Source organism: Mustela lutreola, chromosome 1, assembly GCF_030435805.1.
Source record: "Mustela lutreola isolate mMusLut2 chromosome 1, mMusLut2.pri, whole genome shotgun sequence".
Lineage (NCBI taxonomy): Eukaryota > Metazoa > Chordata > Mammalia > Carnivora > Mustelidae > Mustela > Mustela lutreola.
Window position 1 is genome coordinate 118,265,086 of NC_081290.1, and position 21,359 is coordinate 118,286,444.

The 21,359-nt window shown below is 37.0% G+C and overlaps 1 long non-coding RNA gene across 1 annotated transcript; it reads right to left on the minus strand.

Annotated features, from left to right (window-relative positions):
* Positions 1-1,405: 1,405 nt before the first annotated feature.
* Positions 1,406-8,039, minus strand: LOC131819677 (uncharacterized). The gene is made up of 3 exons (XR_009349283.1): positions 7,929-8,039; positions 3,302-3,384; positions 1,406-2,159 (listed from the first exon to the last, which is right to left on the minus strand). It is a non-coding gene; the product is annotated as an uncharacterized LOC131819677 (long non-coding RNA).
* Positions 8,040-21,359: the final 13,320 nt, after the last annotated feature.

Genomic DNA, 21,359 nt, shown 5'->3' on the forward strand with positions numbered 1-21,359 from the left:
TCTTGATTATAGAAAAAATTCACCAGAACGTTATGTAAGAGTAGGAACACAACAGTCTTTTTTGTTTCCAAATGTTTACACTTTTCTGTACTTTCAAACTATTTTAAAAAGAGGAATGTGCTCATTTGCTCATTCCATAATCAAAAGTTTTAAATTTCCACTTACTCATTTTGTAAGGTTCTTGGATATTTTTATAAGGATAACACCGAGAAACTACCTACCAACTGGAGGTGCCCAACTGTTACCAGTGAGTCAGATTTGGACTACAGATCTGTTTTTGTTTGGTCCATTATGTGTTTTTGCACATTACTTTGCTGCCAGCATTGAAATGTAGGGAAATTCTATATAAAAATCCAGACATCTGGCCTACTAGGAAAATCAGAATCTCTCCTAATTCTGGACCCACATTCCCATGGAGCAACAATGGCTGGAGGAAAGCAGCAGCTGGCTTTTTTTAGGTGAAGCATGAGCTTGCCTCACCTGGCCTGCTATCTCCTATTCACGTTACTTGCCCTGATCCTCTAGGAGTACTTTAGAAATGTAAAACTTTATTAATACCACATTATTCTGTGTAGTGAATGCCACCTCCCCACCAGAGACCACTGGGCTCAGCTGTTTGGCAGCCTGGAGTGGAACACATTAAGGCCCACAAAGGCTTTGCAGTGGAACAGGTGCGCTCTCCCCATCTCAAGACTTCCAAGCTGCTCTGCCGTCTGTCTCTCCTCTCCACTATCTGCTCTGGTTACACACCATCCCCACAGCCCATTCTAATCTGTTCCTGAGTCACTACCATCATGGCTGACTTCTGCCACTCTTTGCTTCTTCTCTCTCTTTATGTTCTTCATTTTCCTATTTCTTAAGCTTCCAGTGTCTCCTGAAATGGAAGACATGAAGATTTTACATGAACAGACTCTTATATATTTATATTTTTATGTAAACAAGCTTTTATAGATGTTCTGAGCCCATTAAAAGTACTTTTTCCTTCCTACAAGACTGTTTAATTACGGTTTGTTTATTCCCTCATTCAACAAATAGAAATAATAGTGCTAGGAAATAGCCGAGATCAGACAGACAAGCCCCCAGCATTCCCACCTCTGGTGCAGTTATATGTTAGAGAGAGATAGGCAGACAACTAAGAAGTGAACAAATACGATCACTTCAGAGAGTGGTACATGTTATAAAAACAAAATAAATGGTGATATGTTAACAACTAAAGGGCTATTTTATATTGATTAGATAAGGAAGGTCTCTGAGACAGTGACTTCTGAGCCGAGGTCAATAAGCAGTGAGTCAGGAGTGCCTGGATGGCACAGTTATTTCACAGATTTTGAAAGGGTCCTTCAAAAGTATTTAGACATAAATTTCTTCAAGTTGTTTTTACTTTTCTGTATATGCAATAAATATTCATTGAAAAGTTAAATTATATTACATTATTTTTAAAAGATGTTAAAAAACAATTAAAAGTAATAGTGTGATACCAAAAATGCACATAATTCAAATGAAGTGGCCACGACAATATGTAAAGCTATTTCCATATTCTTGTATTTAAAGGCAATGATAATCTTGTCCTAACTGATTCCTGGACAACACCATAGTGAGAAGATAATATCATTTTTAAGACACATCCTGATTTTAGAGACACTAAAATGTAACTAAAATGTGCATCTTTTAGCTGAGGATGTAAAATAGTAATGGGAAATTTTCTTAGTAAGCAAAAATATAAATAGGGCCAGAGTTGAACCTCTTGATTTATTGCTGGTCTCTCTGCAATTTATCTTTCCATCGATCAGAAAACTTGCCTCTATCACAAATTTCACATATATGTGCACATGCACACACACACACACACACACACACACACAGAAACTTATATATATGCCCATAAACACATATATTCGTATCATATTTTAAAGGCTTCTAAAAATGTGCTTTTAATTAAGAAATCAGCTTTTCTTCTTCTTCACTTAGTTCAATAGCTCACTGGGCCCCTAACTCAATGTTTCACCCTGCTGTTTCTCTTTGCATATCTCCTTTTGAAAGTTGTGCAGGCTTCTCAGCTAAGTTCTCCACTCTGTTTCCAAGTTCAGCAGGGAGAAGAGATGACCTCAAGGCTGAGTCTTGATGTGTCCCCTCTTTCGAATCACTCTTAAGTCTTCATCCTTGCAGGGAGAGGAGAGATTCTTGGTGTTATTGGTATAACAAAGTATATTTATTGAGCCAGAACGGACACTACTTTCCTCAGATCTTCACTAACTTCTCTCCGGAAAAAACCTCCTTAATTTCTATTTTTTACTTTTTTATTTTTTATTTATTTGTTTGTTTTGAGAGAGTGTGGGGGGGGTGGGGGGGGAAGGAAGGGTTGTACAGAGGGAAGAACAGAATCCCAAGCAGGCTCCATGTCCAAGAGAAACACAGGAATTGCTGAAAGAAATCAGAAAAAGTACAAGGAAAGTTCAACATTGCAGCATGGAAATCAGGAGAAGATGATTTGGGGTGCTCATGACACACCCTACCTCTGGTTCCTGGGGCTGTCTGCTTGCTGGAAAGAAAAGATTATGGTTTTAAAAAAAATTAGAGAAGTAATTCTATGACTGGGAGCCCAAGTAAGGCTTCTGTTTGTTTATTTGTTTGCCTATTTATTTTGGTAAGGCTTCTAAAAGACTTAGACATAATGGCGAGGTTTGGGGTGGAGTTTTCTCTGCTTGTGAAAGAGAAGTTAGTTGAACAGAGGAGACACATAGGTGGTCAGCAAGAAGCTCTACAAAGACTCAGTGCTTCTGGAAACACTGGTGTGTGCTGTGGGTCGAATTGTGTCCTCTTTTAAAGATATGTTTAAGTCCTAACCATCCGTACCCATGATGGTGACCTTATTTGGAAATTGAGTCTTTGAAGATATAATCAAGTTGAGATCTTATTGGATTAGGATGGGTTCTAACCCAATGACTGGTATCTTTTTAAGAAGAGGACAATTTGGGCACAGACACAGAGAGAACACCATGTGACCACAGAGACAGAGATAGGAGGGTTATTTTCATAAATTGAGGAAGCCCAAGGATTCCTGGCAACCACCAGAAGCTAGGTCAAGGATGGATTTTTCCCTAGAGCCTTCGGGAAAACAAAGCCTTACTGACACTTTGATTTTTGAACTTCAAGCCTCCAGAATTGTGAGATAATTTCTGTTGTTTTAAGCCATCTGAATTTGTAGTAATTGGCAACTCTAGGCAACTAATATTTACTAATAGAGAATATAGAGAAAGTTCTTGGCTCCAGGGTAGGAAGCCCCACTGGAGCATGGGCGTACCTCACACTGCAGATCACCTGAACAAGGCAGCAGCTCTTCCAGTATGGTCCAGAGGAGGTGCACAGCTGGTGTGGACAGCCACCCTAGTGGGGACAAAGCGACAACAAACATGAAGCAGAGGAGATGAAAAGCAATAGAGGGCACTCTTAAATACAATGGCTTGTTACTTCTCATCTCCCCAAAGAGAACTTTGTGGACCACCCAAAGTAATTTATACTCCTTCCTTTAGCCCCAGACTTTTTACTTAGCAAGCCCCAAACTGTAATATTTCTTTCTCTCTCTTCTTCTAACCATAAATTCTGTAAAGCAAATGTCACCTCCATCCTATTCGTTATTGATTTCCGACACACAGGAAAATGTTTGAAAATTAGTATGTGCTCAAAAGGTATTTCCTGAATAAATGAATACATGAATGAAGACATCTATCCTTTTAGGGGATCTAAGAGGGACAAAAGAAAGAACAGCACTTTTCTCCTATGACTTGGCAGCCAGAATTCTATTAGTTCACAACATAATGGAAGCTAGAAGATATTAGCTATTTCTGTTCAAATCCAGACTGCTCTTACCATTTCTGGAGCCTGAGTTAATCCGATGCCAGACTTTCAGAAGGATGTGTATAAATAGATCATAGTTCACAGTTAGTGCTAAGACAGAATGATGCCATGGGATGGCACAAAGAAAAATATTTTGAGGAATAAGATGCTTGGGACTATGATAATTATCCCAAATGTCTGAAGACTTTTAATATGAAACATACAGTTGTTTGGTTTGGTTCGGTTTGGTTTGCATTGGGGAAGACATGACCACCAGGTCACTCATGAGCTAGCTGGACCTGGGCACTCAGAAGCTCCTTACCTCCACTCCTGTCCTTGGAATGTGGGCTTACCTTTCTTGCTCCCAGAGGTTGCTGTAAAAACAAAGCCTTGAGACAGTGATGTAATGTAGAGAACACCTGCACAGTACACTTAACTGAATCCAATTAAGGTCTCCTTATTAATTTTTAAGATTTGGTGGACACGCATAGGGATCCATTCATCTTGCTGCTGTCCAAGACAAGCCTTGTGTATAAGTTCTTCTGCTTATTAAACCTGCCACCTACCAAGATGGAGGTGCTTCCCTCTTTCATTTCTCCCTGCCCTCTGCATACAGGGCAGTGTCAGATAATACCTGAGAAGCTCCTGAGAGGGTGAAGAACCAACAGGGTTTTTTTTTGTTTTTGTTTTTGTTTTTTGTATTGTTTTGTTTTCTGGTTTCCTCAGCATGCAAAACAAGTATCAATGAATAGAATTTATAAGGAAACAGACTTCGAAAGAATTTTCAAGCAACTAAAGGTAGTTAATGAAGTGTGTGTACCATTAGCGATATTTCAGTTGAAGCCAAATAATCTTTTGTTAAGCAAGTATCCAATAAGAGTGAAATGGAAATTGGATTAAATAGTTTCAGAAGTCCCTTCCAATCTTATGAATTTATGCTTCTGTAAAATTAGATATATAGATACAGTCTCTGAGTATAACTGGGTTATTTTATTAAAAAGTACAAATGGAACCTTGGTACTTTTTGTATTAACTTTCATCACATTTGTTTTTAAACCATTAGCATTTAGTATAAGTCAATACCATCTTTTTAGTACTTCTCTACTCCTACACTTATAAAAATTTGATTATTTTCCTCTAGTAATATAATGTTAATGGAGTTCTTTTGCACTGTGCTGTTTTATTGCTAAACATGTTATGAGGTACTTACAAAGCACAAAGTACTTCAGGTTTATTTTAGACAGGACACATTGAAGTCAGGAAGTAATCCATTTAATAAATGAAGCTACACTGTAGTTTAATGACTTACAAACATGGCTTAGCAAGTATTAACTGGGGTGGGAATTAGAATCTGCATCTGCACATCTACTATACATTGCCAGGATTCTTTGCTTGGAGAGAAGAGAGCTTGGTTTACTGACTTGCAAATCTCAAGGGCTCACCGAAAGATAAAGTCTCAGGAAAGAATGATAAGAAATTTTAATTCACCAATTTTAAGAGAGCATATCTGGAGGATCTTGAAACTAAACTTGTCACTTTGCAAAAAAAAATAAAATCAAGATGTTCTGAGAAATGATGAAATTTCCTCTAACACAAACCAGAATAACAGAATAAAAATGATGGATGTCTTCATTATCTTGAAATGGAGTAAATAGTGCATTGTAAGAATATAATGAATTTAAGATATATTCTTAGTCTACATTCACATTTTAATTCTTGGATGAAGTACAGCTTACATAACCATGCAGTGCTTGCTGGAAAGTAAACTATACAAATAGGTACAATGTTACTTGCAAGTTTTGACATTTAAAACTAGCTGTTGTTGGGAGAATTTTTTTTTCCTTTACCCTTCATGATTCTTCTTGATCTAAGAATTAAAACGTCATGAGACAAATTAACAAGAGAAAATCAAACTTAAGTATGTACATATGAAGAATCCCCATAAACAGGAAAGATTCCAAAGACAGGTATATATGTCATCCTGAACTAAGAAGAAGAGGGTTGAGGTCTAGGACTTGAGAGGAAAGGAAAACAATTCACAGGAAGATGAAAAAGAGCAAATGTTTAGTAAATACATGTTTGCTAGACCATCTGAAACAACAGGACGTGGAGAACTTTGATCAAACAGGCCTTGCTAGTTTCCTCCTTGTCTACCATACCTAGTTCATATTATACAATCGTTATCTATGATGAGAGCTCCCTTCCTAGAGCAAGTCCTCTATCTAAATTCTTTTAAGGCAGTTAGCAGGGAGGCAAAAAGAAAAACTTCCTGAGCCTTCTGTTTCTTAAAATAATCAGCTTAAAATAATTCATATGCCAAAGAGTCACTCACATTTTGGGGCAGCACATATTGCTTCATTCCATTATAAACACAAATTGGGGGCCTGAGTGTCTCTGTCAATTAAATGGCTGCCTTTGGCTCAGGTCATGATCCCGGGGTCCTGGGCTCAAGTCCCGTATTGGGCTCCCTACTTGGTGGGGAGTCTGCCTCTCCCTCTGCCTCCCCCTGCTTGTGTTCCTGCTCTCTCACTCTTTCCCTCTCTCTCAAATAAATAAGTGAAATCTTTTAAAAAATAAACAGAAATCATCACTGAGCGTTCTCTATATGTTTCAGCTGCCATTTAGTTGGCAAGGGACTCAAATCTTCTTCGCTAAGATGCGCTTGCAATTGAACATATAAACAATTGTGTGGTAAAGATGCACAGTGCCTTCTTGATGGGTGATGGAAATAAAATATGTAAAAAGCCATCCACAGAGTTTACACTTGTAACAGTGTTGATTCATGAATCGTATCCTGGAGATCTCTTCACTTCAAACAAAGGTCCCCCTGGTTATTTACTGATTCTGATATTTTTAAGTGCTGTTGGAGCAAATCATTTCCCTAATAGAGACACCCCTCTCAATGCTGCTTTTAATCGCCACCGTGAATTAATTGTGACGTCACTCCTACCTGAGTCAGCTAAGCCACTGCATCCATTATGTGATTAGTGCATTTCAAACAAAATGAAATCTTAGTAATTCAGGTGATTTATCCCATAGAAACAATGTGGAACATACATGAAGTACTCTCACTATCCAACAGCAGTGCAGGCTGCAGCAGTCACCACAGCTTTCTAGTAATAACTACAACCAGGCCCAGGTAACTGAGACGCAAAAGGTTATTTTGTTGTCGTCATTTCCTAAGTGAGTTCCTTAGCTACTTGTGATTCTCATAGGGCCACACAGTAAATCTTTGGGACTGGAACGATAACTGATAAGACTGCTGAGTCATATTTGTGCTTATTTCAAAAGCAATTATAGTGATTTATACTTAGGAAGAAAAATACATAATAAAGAGAAACTCTCTGTTTTCCATCCCCCACAACCATACATTTTAACTGCTTGTTATTATTTTGATTCAAAATGCAATGAAAGAATATATCTTCTCAAAGCTCAGTATACACATCAAACTCTAAAGTATCATGTTGAAATAGTCTCTGAAGCAGATCTCTGTTCTAAATACACAATTTTAAAATGTGATTAGATCAAGTTTATTAACTACCACAAGCTCAGAGGCAAGACATTTCATTTTCAATAATAGAGATTCTTTTAGTGTCAATACTGAGCTTCTAGATCTGTTAAATTTTTGTTTGGATTGAAAATGATTTAAATTTTTGTTTGGATTGAAAACAAAAATTCCCTTTTGTTTGAGCTATTTATACTTGATGTAGCAGAGAAATATGTTTCATTCATTTAAAGAACATTATTAAACAACAACTATTTCTCAGAAATTGCTCTACTTACGGTTTTAAGGATAAAAACACAAGCACTCTTGAGGTACACACAAGTCTAAATACAAGAGAAATGAGAAATTCCAGAAGCACAAGCCTATAGGAACACAAAACTATAAATGAAGCAGAAGAGAATGTGCTGAAGATAGGCTGAAAATGGAATTAATCAATCCAAAGTCTTCATTCAAAGACTTCTACTTGAGGTGCCACTTTGGCAATCCTATTCCAGAAACTCTCAATGTTATTGGTGTCTTAATCAGATCAAGCTGCTGTAACAAAATACCATAAACTGTGTGGCTCAAACAACAGAAATCTATTTCTCACAGTTCCAGAGGCTGGGAAGTCCAAGAGCAAAGTGCTATCCAGGTTGGTTTCATTCTGAGGCTTCTTCTCTTGGCTTGTAGGTGGCTACCTTCTTGCTGTGTGCTCAAGTGGAAAGAGGAAGTTCTGTTATCTTTTCCTCCTCTTATAAAGACACTAATCCCATTATGCCTAACACTCACACGATCTTATCTAAACTAATTACTTCCCCAAAGACTCTACCTCCTAATACCATCACACTGGGGATTAGGACTTCATCATATGCATTTGGATGGGATACATTCGGTCCATAACATTTGGTCTAACACATAGGTGTTAGAAGCTAGAAAGAAAAAAGTAGCAAAAATGCTGCATTAAAATTTAAAAAGCTGAAATTATTTTCTTAGTTTTGTCTGGGAAATAAAGAGATGATATCTGGAATGTGGCACAAAATTAGTACAATTAGTAAACTTAAAATAGTAAGTGGACATTTTTGGAACATTTATCTAGATACTTCAGAAGAATAAATCTGATTTTGAGAAAGTGTTTTTAAGCATTCGACCATAAAAATACTTATTGTTCTGAGTTCTATGGAAAATATAGTTCAAGTATGTGACATGGTTTTTCAGTGCAGAGAACTTACTTTCTCCTTTGCTTCTAATCATAGCACACAACACAATATAAAAGATGTATTTCTCCATTCTAAATTTTTGACTCAACATTTCTGGTTCAAGATGCCTGTCTTTATCTTTCTTACTTCAAAAAATCCCATTGAAATAACATAAAAACAAATCCTCAGCAATCCTGTCCAGCCAGGAAATGTGTCATCAGCACAGCAGAACCAAAAAGCATTTTTATGAGACTAAACTGATGGAAAAATGCAACAGAGCTGAATCATGAAGACTAAGTTCAGAGGGAATGGGTCCCAGAAAAACTGAGCCGGGTGTCGTTGGCTTTACTGATCTCATGTGCACAGAGTCTAACTCTGAGCAACTGCCTTCCACTGGTAAAGCCCTTCAAGATGGATTGGGATCTGCAGCATAGAGAAGCAGGACAGAGCTTCAAGTGATCTATTGCAGCCATAAAAGACACAAAGCCTCCACCCACAGAAGATATACAACTAGGGCTCCTGGGTGGATCCGCACGTTAAGCATCTGACTCTTGGTTTCCCTTCAGGAGGTAACCTCAGTGTCGCAAAGTGGAGTACTGCAATGGGCTCTGTGTCAAGCTTGAGATTCTCTCTCTCTCTCTCTCTGCACCCCAACAGCTCACCTGTATGCTCTTTCTAAAATAAATAAATAAAATCTTAAAAAGAAGAAGAGGAAGAAGAAGATACAAGTAAGTATTCCCCAATAGAAAGCCAACCTAGGGCTGGTGTCTGAGTGGCTCAGTGGGTTAAGCCTCTGCCTTTGGCTCAGGTTGTGATCTCAAGGCCCTGGGATCTAGTCCCACATTGGGCTCTCTGCTGAGCGGGGAGCCTGCTTCCCCCTCTCTCTTTGCCTGCCTCTCTGCCTACTTGTGATTTCTCTGCCAAATAAATAAATAAAATCTTTAGAAAGAAAGAAAGAAAGAAGAAAGAAAGAAAGAAAGAAAGAAAGAAAGAAAGAAAGAAAGCCAACTTGGTCTCACTTTTGCTACTGTGGGCATGGGTGCACACACACACATGCACGTGCACTCACACATGCACGCGCACATACACAGGATTGAGTCTGCATCATCTGAATCTATATTCACTGCCAAGACAACATAAACTTTCATGTGAACACTGGAATATTCTCCTGCTGTCAAGAGCAATCTAAAATATCGACTATAGATCTAACAGACAATGAATCTTAAGCAACCATTTCAGGAAAATCAACAACATAAGGAAAAGCCAATAAAATCTATAAACAAAAGAAACAAATGACCCCAAGCAACCAAGGAGCATTTGAAAATAAGCACAACTAGTAACTTCTAAAAGATTCAAAAGGATAACTCATCCATTAAGAATGAGGCTGCTAAGAGAAAGAAATTACTAAAAGAATCAATAAGCAGGATGAATAGAAAGTGAAATGCAGCAAAAAATCAATCCTACATATTGCCCCAGAATACCATGCAAATAAGTAAAGAAATAAAAGAAAAATGATCAAAAGTAGGAAAGAAGAAGGGATAAGCCATGGAGTATAGATCTATAAATTCCAACATTCATTGACCAAGTGCTTCTCTGCAGAGGCACGGAAAGCAGAAAGAGACAGAGAAGAGGAAATAGGGAAAAATAAAAAGAAATGTTAAAATACCCTATTCTTCAAAAAATATTCCAGTTTATAGTTTGAATAGTCCCAACGATTCTGGTCAAAAGTAAATCAGGCTGATCCCAAAATGTGTATAAAAAAATAAAGGGCCGGGGCACCTGGGTGGCTTAGTCTGTTAAGCCGATGCCTTTGGCTTAGGCATCATCCCAGGGACCTGGGATCAAGTCCTGCATGGGGCTCCTTGCTCAGCAGGGAGCCTGCTTCTCTTTCTGCCTCTGCTTGCCACTCTGCCTGCTTGTGCTCTCTCTCTCTCTCTCTCTCACACACACTCTCTGACAAATAAATAAATAAATAAATAAAATCTTTTGAAAAATAAGATAAAATAAAGGGCTAAGACAATTAGGTAGATAAACAAAATAGGAGGGTTCTCTTTCCTAGAAAGCAGGACATAACCAGCCAGAGTGATTAGATAGTGTGGTCTAGGTCCTTACAGACAGTGCTATGGGACCAGGCAGCGAGCCCGGAAGCAGGGAGAGGCAGAGGAAAAGTTAGCATACGGCTAACGCAGTAACAATCAGTGAGGCCAAAACGGACTATTTAGTGCTGGAGTACTGATTAGTAATATGGAAATCAGATCCTTGTCTCACTTCTTGCAAAGATAAAATCATTCCCATGAAAATTATAGACTTATATGTGAAAATCAAAATTTAAAATTTGTTTTAAAAAATGGAAAATGTGTGTTAATGAGGATATAAAAAAGTGGAAGGTCCAGGCAGTCATAATTTGAGTGGAGCTGGCTTTACTGCCTTGGAGAGCAATCTGGCCATATCTATTTAATACCTATTAATAACAACTGAAGCTGAAAATGTGTATATCCTAAAACCCAGAAATAGGTAGTCTTAAGTAGCAGAAAATAAAAAATAAAAATAAAATGAAATTGGAAAACGAAACATCAATTAATAGGAGAGTGAACAAATTGTGGTATATTCATAAATTTGGGGATAATCAATGAATATTATATAGTAAGCATAAAAACAAATCAGAGCTACTTGTATCAAGATAAATAAATCTCAAAAAAAAAAAGCAAGCTACAAAATTGTGTGTATGGTATGATACTACCTGTCTTGAGTGTAAAAAGATACAAACACCATGTTTACCTATTTGAGTGTGTATATTCACAATATTTGAAATTACATGGGAATCATGCACATTGGGTCATGGGAGTGACAATAGTGAGGGAGGTAAAGGGTTAGGATCGGGGCCAGGTACACAGGAGGTTTCAACTCTGTCCACAACTTTTTTGTTTATGACAATATGACAATGTGTCTTATGAAATGTCATAGAAATATGTCATAGAAAATATGACAAAATAAGATTTGATAAAACTGGCAAACAGTCATCCAAGTTTATCTTTATTTTTTTCCACATTTTTGTATGTTTAACATAATTCATAAGTCAAATATTTTACAATTGATTCAATAAATATTAAGTATATTTTAAAAATAAATGGTGAACAAATGAATCAATGAAACTTGTAATTAAATACAAGTAAGGGTTAGTGTGAGATATTAGAAGACTATTAATAATCTGACCAGTTTGAGTGGCTTTTCCAGTGTCACACAGCTAATAAATGGCAGAGCCAAGATTTAAACTGAACCTTTATTGAGCACCTCACTCCTCTTCTTAAATTACCGGGATAAAATATAAGAGCTGATTTAAAAAAAAATTTTTTTAAAGATTTTATTTATTTATTTGAAAGACAGAGATCGCAAGTAGGCAGAGAGGCAGGCAGAGGGAGAGAAAGGGAAGCAGGCTCCCCACTGAGCAGAGAGCCCAGGACCCTGGGATCATGACCTGAGCCGAAGGCAGAGGCTTTAACCCACTGAGCCACCCAGGCGCCCCATAAGAGCTGATTTAGAATACTGATTTGGCTAAGACTTCCTAAATAAAACACAATACCCCAAAGTCATAAAAACCAACAATACCACCAACACAATTAAAATACAAATAAGTACTGGGGGAAAATATTTGCATCCTTTAAAAAGGATTAATATTCAAAATACAAAGAGTTTCAACTTTGAAAGAAAAAGATGACAAAGTAAGAACATAAACATATGAAGAAGCAATTAATGGAAAAAGAAATATAGAGGGCCAAAAATAATATGAGAAAATGTTCCAAAATAAAACAGCATTAGATTAAAAGAATTTAAACTGCTCATCACAAGCACTGCAGGCCAGAGTGTGGAGAAACAGTTTTTCCTGTACCAGTTCTGGGACTCAAAAACTGGGTGTTAATTTAACAGTCTTTCAAAACTAAAACTGCACATATAGAACAGATTTCCCACATAAATGCAAAGCTATATATACATGATTATTTGAAATAAAGAAAAATTGGAGGTGTCCAAAATACCCAGCAATAGGAAAATGGCAAGACAGAATATAGAGTACAAATACATTATATATATTAAGTTATATATAAAACTATATGTTACATATAACAATAATAAGATAGGCACATGTGTACTGAAATAGAAAGGTTGTCAAGAAAAATCAAGTAGTGGAAAAAGCACATCAAAGAACAATTGACTTAGGTAAATTCTATTAACTAAAAAAAAAGGGAGAACAAAATTCAATTATAAAAGTCACATAACTGTATAATATAGTCAGGACATAGTGACATATATATAGATCTTATAATATTTTACCCACATGCGTCAAACTATGAAAGTTCTCTAGAGAAACATACTAAACTATGGCCACTGGAACTGCCCTGATTGAGAGGGGTGAAAGAGCAAATTTAAGTAAAAGGAACTTAAACATTTTACTCCATGTGCTTCTATTTTTTTAAATACAAATGTATGACTTTGAAGAACTTTCTAAATAAAAATTATGAAATGTTCAAAATATAAATATCATGTGTGGATTATTTATAACAAACAAATGCATATGTTATGGACTGAATCGTGTCTCCCCAAATTCAAAATTTTGAAGTCCCAACCCTCAGTACCTCGGAATGTAATCTTATTTGGTGATAAAATCTTTAAAGAGGTGATCAAGTTAATTGAGTTCATTAGGGTAGGGTTCTAATCCAAAATGGCTGGTGTTTTTATAAGGAGATGAAGAGACACCAGGGATGGACACACATGGAAGAAAGACTATCTGAGGTCACAGTGAAAAGGCAACCACCAACAAGTCCAAAAGAGGGGCCTTAGAAGAAACAAATTCTGCTGACACTTTCATCTTCTTGGACCTCTAGCCTCCAGAGCTGTGAGAAAATTAATTTCTGTTGTCTAAATCATCCAGTCCATGGTATTTTGTTATGGTGGCCCTAGCAAACTAATACACACGTTTAGGATTTCATTCAGCTTGGCCTGTGCAGACATGAGCTTAGCAGATTAGTGGAAGAAGAGTATGTGGGAGAATTTCAATGAAGCAATGAGATTCAGTTTGGTTTGGTCCTGGGACCTCACTTTTTACTTTCCTTTCCTTGGACAGAGTTACCTGGGCAAATTAATGTCTTCCATGGCAATATCAATAAGTGCTAAATTGTACTTGCAATATACCAAGTGTAGTACATAATTATCTCATTTATTCCTTACAATAACCTCTAATAATAGACACAAACTTTAATCCCATTTTATAGACAAGAACACTAAGCTTAGACAGAGATTAGGTGAACTCAGAATTTAAACCCAGCGTTCTGGCTTTAAGACTTGGTTTTTTTTAACTACTTCCCTCTATGGCTCCCAGATTCCAAATCACATTTTTTTTTCCATCTCTTCTGTATTGTGTTTGCTACTTTTGGAGCAGGGAGATATATTCCAGGTTAAAACAGTGTGTTATCAAATCACTTAAAACCTTAATAGACTCTAAGAAATTTCAAAATGAATTGGTCATGTACAATATTACTAATTTGCTCACTGTACCAGTAATAAATATTCCTTTGACTAGACTAGATGTTATTGAGTTAAAACACCCTGAAAATTGTTATTTTGGTATTCTTTTCTTTTATTGACTACTCCACAGCCAGGCTTCATTCAGAATGACAGTAAGTACTACCTTACTTGTCTCTTTTGTTACAGAGCATCAATATTGATCCTTTTTCTAGCTCAACAGTCTTAATGTGATTGAATACTTACTGCTAGTCTTGACTAAAAGTATAAATGATGATAAGATATCAAATTCTAGAAAGTCAGATTTTGGAAAAGGTAAAAAATCTATTAGACTCCAAAGATGTTATTTGGAGGATTTTTTCTTTCCGTCCATTGGACCATGATCAGTCTCTCTCTCCCACCATTACCCTCCTCTACTTTAATAAAAGAAAGAAGGGGTCTGTTCTGAACCACTTGCTTCTGAACCATCTTTCTGTGAACCAACTTCTCATCAATATCATATGCTCCATATACCTCTTTTAGCTCTCCCAGGGCCACAGATCATTCGCTGATGGGCCTACTTTGAATTCTGTGCTATCATATGGATTAGACACGAGTAAAAAGATAAATATCAGATGTGCCTCTTTTTTAATTACTGACACACCTCTTTGTCCCCCACATCGTGATCAGAATTTTATTGTGTATCAGAACTTACTAGTTTGAATACAGAAAAGGAAAACTTTTTAATCTCATGTGAATTTACTTTTCTTTAGTAGCTTGAGAAATAGGCATCAAAGAAAGTTATTCTTTTACATTTGATCTTTAAAATACCTTGTCGTGCTCCACTATTATCCTCAAGTTCACATTAGAAAGAGTATCAGATAACATGCAAGTCTGCCTGCCACCCATGGTGATGAAATTCAGTCCCTACCTCAAAACATGCTTTAAAACATGCTCCTACCATCAGACAATTCATGGAAAATAAATATCACCCAACAACACAGTTCCCAGCACTGTGATTATTTAGTCCAGACTAACCTCTGGCCTAAGAAGAGGAGATTCTTTTTAGACAGGCCAGAAGGCTTTGGTGCCCTTAAGTATAATATAAAGGGGGGAATCAAGGTTCTCCCTGGACTTCTAGACACATCAGTTTAATCAGACACAGCTCTCCTAAAGACAAGCATTCATTCTTATAGGGAGCACAGTCCAGGTCCATATTTTTGAAGAAAAGCAGTTTCCTAAATGCAACATGATCCACACAGATTCCTCACACAATAAATATCAGGCTATAAATTTATACTAGTTAAAAGAATGACGACAGTCCTATCAACCCCTCTCCTCGGCTTTTTGGGTTGTTTAGAAAATAGCACAACCACAAAATCATCCAGCCACTGGTGCCTAGAAAAAGCAACATGGATATTTCCCACTATTCTATGCCTTAAGCCTGTTCATATTTTCATGCTATTCTCTGTACTGGAATGAAATCTTAATATTTATGAGTCTCCTGAGAACACCCAGGTAGACAAGAGGGGAATGGGTCTCTCTTCTAAACAGACAGATAAAGACAGCTTTAATCTGTCTCTCTGGTGTATAAAAAATGTGTGCTTTGGTTTGTTTTAAATGATTGCTTTTATCTCTATTTGGACACATTAACAAAATTAATGAATTTTTAATCTTGAATGATCTCATTTTTTTTTACCAATTCTTCAGACTTATGTACAATATAGAATTAAGACAAATGTTCAAAAGATCATTTTATATACACAAATACCTCTCTATGAAGTACAGGTTAAATTATGAGTTTTGCTTCCTTATATCACTGTTGAGCAGTGTAATTTCCTTCCTTATATCACTGTTGAGCAGACTGGTATTATCAAAGAAAATAAATGATCTAGAAAAAGATCTAGAAAAAATAACCTAATAACAGAATCACATCGATTTTCACAGAAAGATGTTTGTGGTTTCCTCTTTGAATAATCTGCATTCTGCACTCTTCCCTCTAAATTCATCTGCTTTCATAGCTTTATTGTTATACAGAGGACTTCCTGTTGAAAATGGTATTGCTATACATTCAATTTATAATGTGTATTTTTGGAGATGATTAGGAATGTGTGTTTCAGAAACACTTAATTGCATATTTAAGAAGAATTGAGGTTTCTCAGCATACCACTATTATTTTACAAATAAAAAAGATAATTCAGGATGGAGGATAAACTCTCCAGAACTTGAATATTCTCCTGATTGCACCAAATGACCTAGAGAGTACATAAGAATGTGAGTAAGCTCCATAAAGGCAGGAATCACTCTTTTGCTTACTGAAGAATTCCAAGTACCAGATTTAAAGTGAAGGGGTAGAAAACAATTTACCATGCTAATGGATATCAAAGAAAGCTGAAGTGGCAATCCTTAGATCAATTAGATTTTAAGCCAAAGACTATAATAAGATGAGGAAGGACACTATATCATACTCAAAGGGTCTGTCCAACAAGAAGATTTAACAATTATAATATCTATGCCCCTAACATGGGAGCAGCCAACTATATAAACCAATTAACAATAAAATCAAAGAAACACATCAACAATAATACAATAATAGTAGGGGACTTTAACACCCCCCTCACTGAAATGGAGAGATCATCCAAGCAAAAGTACAACAAGGAAATAAAGGCCTTAAATGACACACTGGACCAGATGGACATCACAGATATATTTAGAACATTCCATCCCAAAGCAACAGAATACACATTCTTCTCTAGCGCACATGGAACATTCTCCAGAACAGATCACATATGGGTCACAAATCAGGTCTCAACCAGTACCAAAAGCCTGGGATCATTCTCTGCATATTGTCAGACCACAATGCTCTGAAGCTAGAGCTCAATCATAAGAGGAAAGTTGGAAAGAACTCAAATGCATGGAGGCTAAAGAGCATCCTACTAAAGAATAAATGGGTCAATCAGAAACTTAAAGAAGAATCAAAAAAATTCATGGAAACAAATGATAATGAAAACACAACTGTTCAAAATCTATGGGACACAGCAAAGGCAGTCCTGAGAGAAAAACATATAGTGATACAAGCCTTTCTCAAGAAACAAGAAAGGTCTCAAATACACAACCTAACCCTACATCGAAAGGAGCTGGAGAAAGAAGAGCAAAGAAAGCCTAAATCCACCAAGAGAAGAGAAATAATAAAGATCAGAGCAGAAATCAATGAAATAGAAATGAAAAAAAAAAAAAACAGTAGAACAAATCAACAAAACTAGGAGCTTGTTCTTTGAAAGAGTTAATAAGATCGATAAACCCCAGCCAGACTTATCAAAAAGAAAAGAGAAAGGACCCAAATAAAGAAAATCATGATGAGAGAGGAGAGATTACAACCAACACCAAAGAAATACAAACTATTATAAGAACATATCATGAGGAACTATACGCCAACAAATTTGAAAATCTGGAAGAAATGGACGCATTCTTAGAGACATGTAAACTACCAAAACTGAACCAGAAAGAAATAGAAAACTAGAACAGACCTATAACCAGTAAGGAAATTGAAGCAGTCATCAAAAATCTCCCAACAAAAAAAGAGCCCAGGGCCAGATGGCTTCCCAGGGGATTTCTACCAAATATTTAAAGAAGAATTAATTCCTATTCTCCTGAAACTGTTCCAGAAAATAGAAATGGAAGGAAAACTTCCAAACTCATTTTATGAGGCCAGCACTACATTAATCCACAAACCAGACAAAGATCCCATCCAAAAAGAGAATTACAGACCAATATCCTTGATGAACACAGATGTGAAAATTCTCACCAAAATACTAGTCAGTAGGATCCAACAGCACATTAAAAGGATTATCCACCACAACCAAGTGGTATTTATTCCAGGGCTGCAAGGTTGGTTCAACATCTACAAATTAATCAATATGATACAATACATTAATTAAAGAAAGGACAAAAACCATATGATATTCTCAATAGATGCTGAAAAAGCATTTGACAAAGTACAGTATCCTCTCTTGATCAAAATTTTCATAGTGTATGGATAAAGGGTACATACTTCAATATCATCAAAGCCATCTATGAAAAACCCACAGCAAATATCATTCCAAAGGAGAAAAACTGAGAGCTTTTCCATTAAGGTCAGGAACACGGCAAGGATGTCCATTATCACCACTGCCATTCAGCATAGTACTAGAAGTCCCAGCCTCAGCACAGCCTCAGCAATCAGAAAACAAAAAGAAATTAAAGGCATCCACATCAGCAAAGAAGAAGTCAAACTATCACTCTTTGCAGATTTTATGATACTTTATGTGGAAAACCTAAAAGACTCCACTCTAAAACTGCTAGAACTCATATAGGAATTCAGTAAAGTGTCAGGATATAAAATCAATGCACAGAAATCAGTCGCATTTCTATATACCAATTACAAGACAGAAGAAAAAGAAATTCAGGAGTTAATCCCATTTACAACTGTATCCAAAACCATAAGATACCTAGGAATAAACCTAACCAAAGAGGCAAAGAATCTGTACTCACAAAACTATAAAGTATTCATGAAAGAAATTGAAGAAGACACAAAGAAATGGAAAAATGTTCCATGCTCATGGATTGGAAGAACAAATATTGTGAAAATGTCTATGCTACCTAAAACAATCTACACATTTAATGCAATCCCTATCAAAATCCCATCCATTTTTTTCAAAGAAATGGAACAAATAATTCTAAAATTTGTATGGAACCAGAAAAGACCTTGAATAGTAGAGGAATGTTGAAAAAGAAAGCCAGAGTTGGTGGCATCACAATTCCAGACTTCAAGCTCTATTACAAAGCTGTCATCATCAAAACAGTAGAGTACTGGCACAAAAACAGACATCTAGATCAATGGAAAAGAATAGAGAGCCTAGAAATAGACCCTCAACTCTATGGCCAACTAATCTTTGACAAAGCAGGAAAGAATGTCCAATGGAAAAAAGACAGTCTCTTCAATAAATGGTGCTGGGAAAATTGGACAGCCACATGCAGAAAAATGAAACTGGACCATTTCCTTACACCACACACAAAAATAGGCTCAAAATGGATGAAAGACCTCAATGTGGAATCCATTTTGAAATGAATCCATCAAAATCCTTGAGGAGAACACAGGCAGCAACCTCTTTGACCTCAGCCACAGCAACTTTTTCCTAGAAACATCGCCAAAGGCAAAAATGAACTATTGAGACTTCATCAAGGTCAAAAGCGTTTGCAAAACAAAGGAAACAGTCAACAATGACAGAATGGGAGAAGATATTTGCAAAAAACATATCAGATAAAGGGCTAGTATCCAAAATCTATAAAGAACTTATCAAACTCAACACCCAAAGAACAAATAATCCAATCAAGAAATGGGCAGAGGACATGAACAGACATTTCTGCAAAGAAGACATCCAGATGGCCAATAGACACATGAAAAAGTGGTCCACATCACTCTGCATCAGGGAAATACAAATCAAAACCACAATGAGATACGACTTCATGCCAGTCAGAATGGCTAAAATTAACAAGTCAGGAAACGACAGATGCTGGCAAGGATGCGGAGACAGGGGAACCCTCCTACATTGTTGGTAGGAATGCAAGCCGGTGCAGCCACTCTGGAAAACAGCATGGAGATTCCTCAAAAAGTTGAAAATAGAGCTACCCTATGGCCCAGCAATTGCACTACTAGGTATTTACCCTAAAGATACAAATGTAGTGATCCAAAGGGGCACATGAACCCAAATGTTTATAGCAGCAATGTCCACAATAGCCAAACTATGGAAAGAACCTAGATTCCCATCAACAGATGAATGGATAAAGAAGTGGTATATATATACAATGGAATACTATGCACCCATCAAAAATGGAATCTTGCCATTTGCAATGACGTGGATAGAACTAGAGGGTATTATACTGAGCAAAATATGTCAATCAGAGAAAGACAATCATCATATGATCTGCCTGATATGAAGAATTTGAGAGGCAAAGTGGGGGGTTGGGGGTAGGGAAGGAAAAAATGAAACAAGATGGGATTGGGAGGGAGACAAACCATATTAGACTCTTAATCTCAGAAAACAAACTGAGGGTTGCCGGGGGTAGCAGGGTAGGGAAAGGGTGGTTGGGTTATGGACATTGGGGAAGGTATGTGCTATGGTGAGTGCTGTGAAGTGTGTAAGCCTGACAATTCACAGACCTGTACCCCTGGGGCTAATAATACATTATATGTTACTTTTTTAAAAAATAAATTAATTTTTTTAAAAAAGAAAAGAAATAATCTTGGGGCACCTGGGTGGCTCAGTGGGTTAAGCCTCTCCCTTTGGCTCAGGGTCCTGGGATCGAGCCCCGAATCAAGCTCTCTGCTCAGCAGGGAGCCTGCTTCCCCCTCCCCCTCTGCCTGCCTCTCTGCCCACTTGTGATCTCTGTCTGTCAAATAAATAAATAAATAAATAAATAAATTTTTTTTTTAAAAAGTAGGGAAGAAAGAAAGAAAGAAAGAATCTCGGCAGGTTCAAGGCCCAGATCCTATGCCAACACAGTCAGAGGATAGCCAGCCAGGAGAGATGAAGTAGTAGGGGATGAGATCAGAAAAGAAGGGCACACAGCCATGGAGACATTGTATTCCTGGTTCATTGGGAACCCAGTGAACATTCTAAAGCAGGAAAGTAATACAGTGTGATGTTTTGAAGAAGAGCACATTGGTTGTTGTGTTTTGTTTTGTTTTACCTGTTGGTGCTTATCTTTAGCTCTAGAGGCATAAAGAGAAGAGGTCGAAGCCCAGAAGAAAAGAAACACTGAGAGAGGACACTCAGAGTTCTCTACTAGTTTAGAATCCTTAAAGGATCACCAAGAGTGTTTGTTTAAAACGCAGATTCCGGGGCACCTGGGTGGCTCAGTGGGTTAAGCCGCTGCCTTCGGCTCAGGTCATGATCTCAGGGTCCTGGGATCGAGTCCCGCATCGGGCTCTCTGCTCAGCAGGGAGCCTGCTTCCTTCTCTCTCTCTCTGCCTGCCTCTCAGTGTACTTGTAATTTCTCTCTGTCAAATAAATAAATAAAATCTTTAAAACAATAAAAAAATAAAATAAAAAAATAAAATAAAAATAAAATAAAAAAAAATAAAACGCAGATTCCTAGAACCTACGCCTAAGAAATACTGACTCGGGGGGGTTTGAGTGGAACCAGGAGTTTGCCATTTAACAATTTCCCCCAGATGATTCAGGTTCAAGTGGCCTACAGATCACTTTGATTCAGTAATCATTTTGAGTAAAAAAGAAAAGAGTTAATGATTCTTTAAGGTGACCAACCCAGTTCATCATTAGAGGAAAAGAGCAGGAATCAGGTGAACGAAA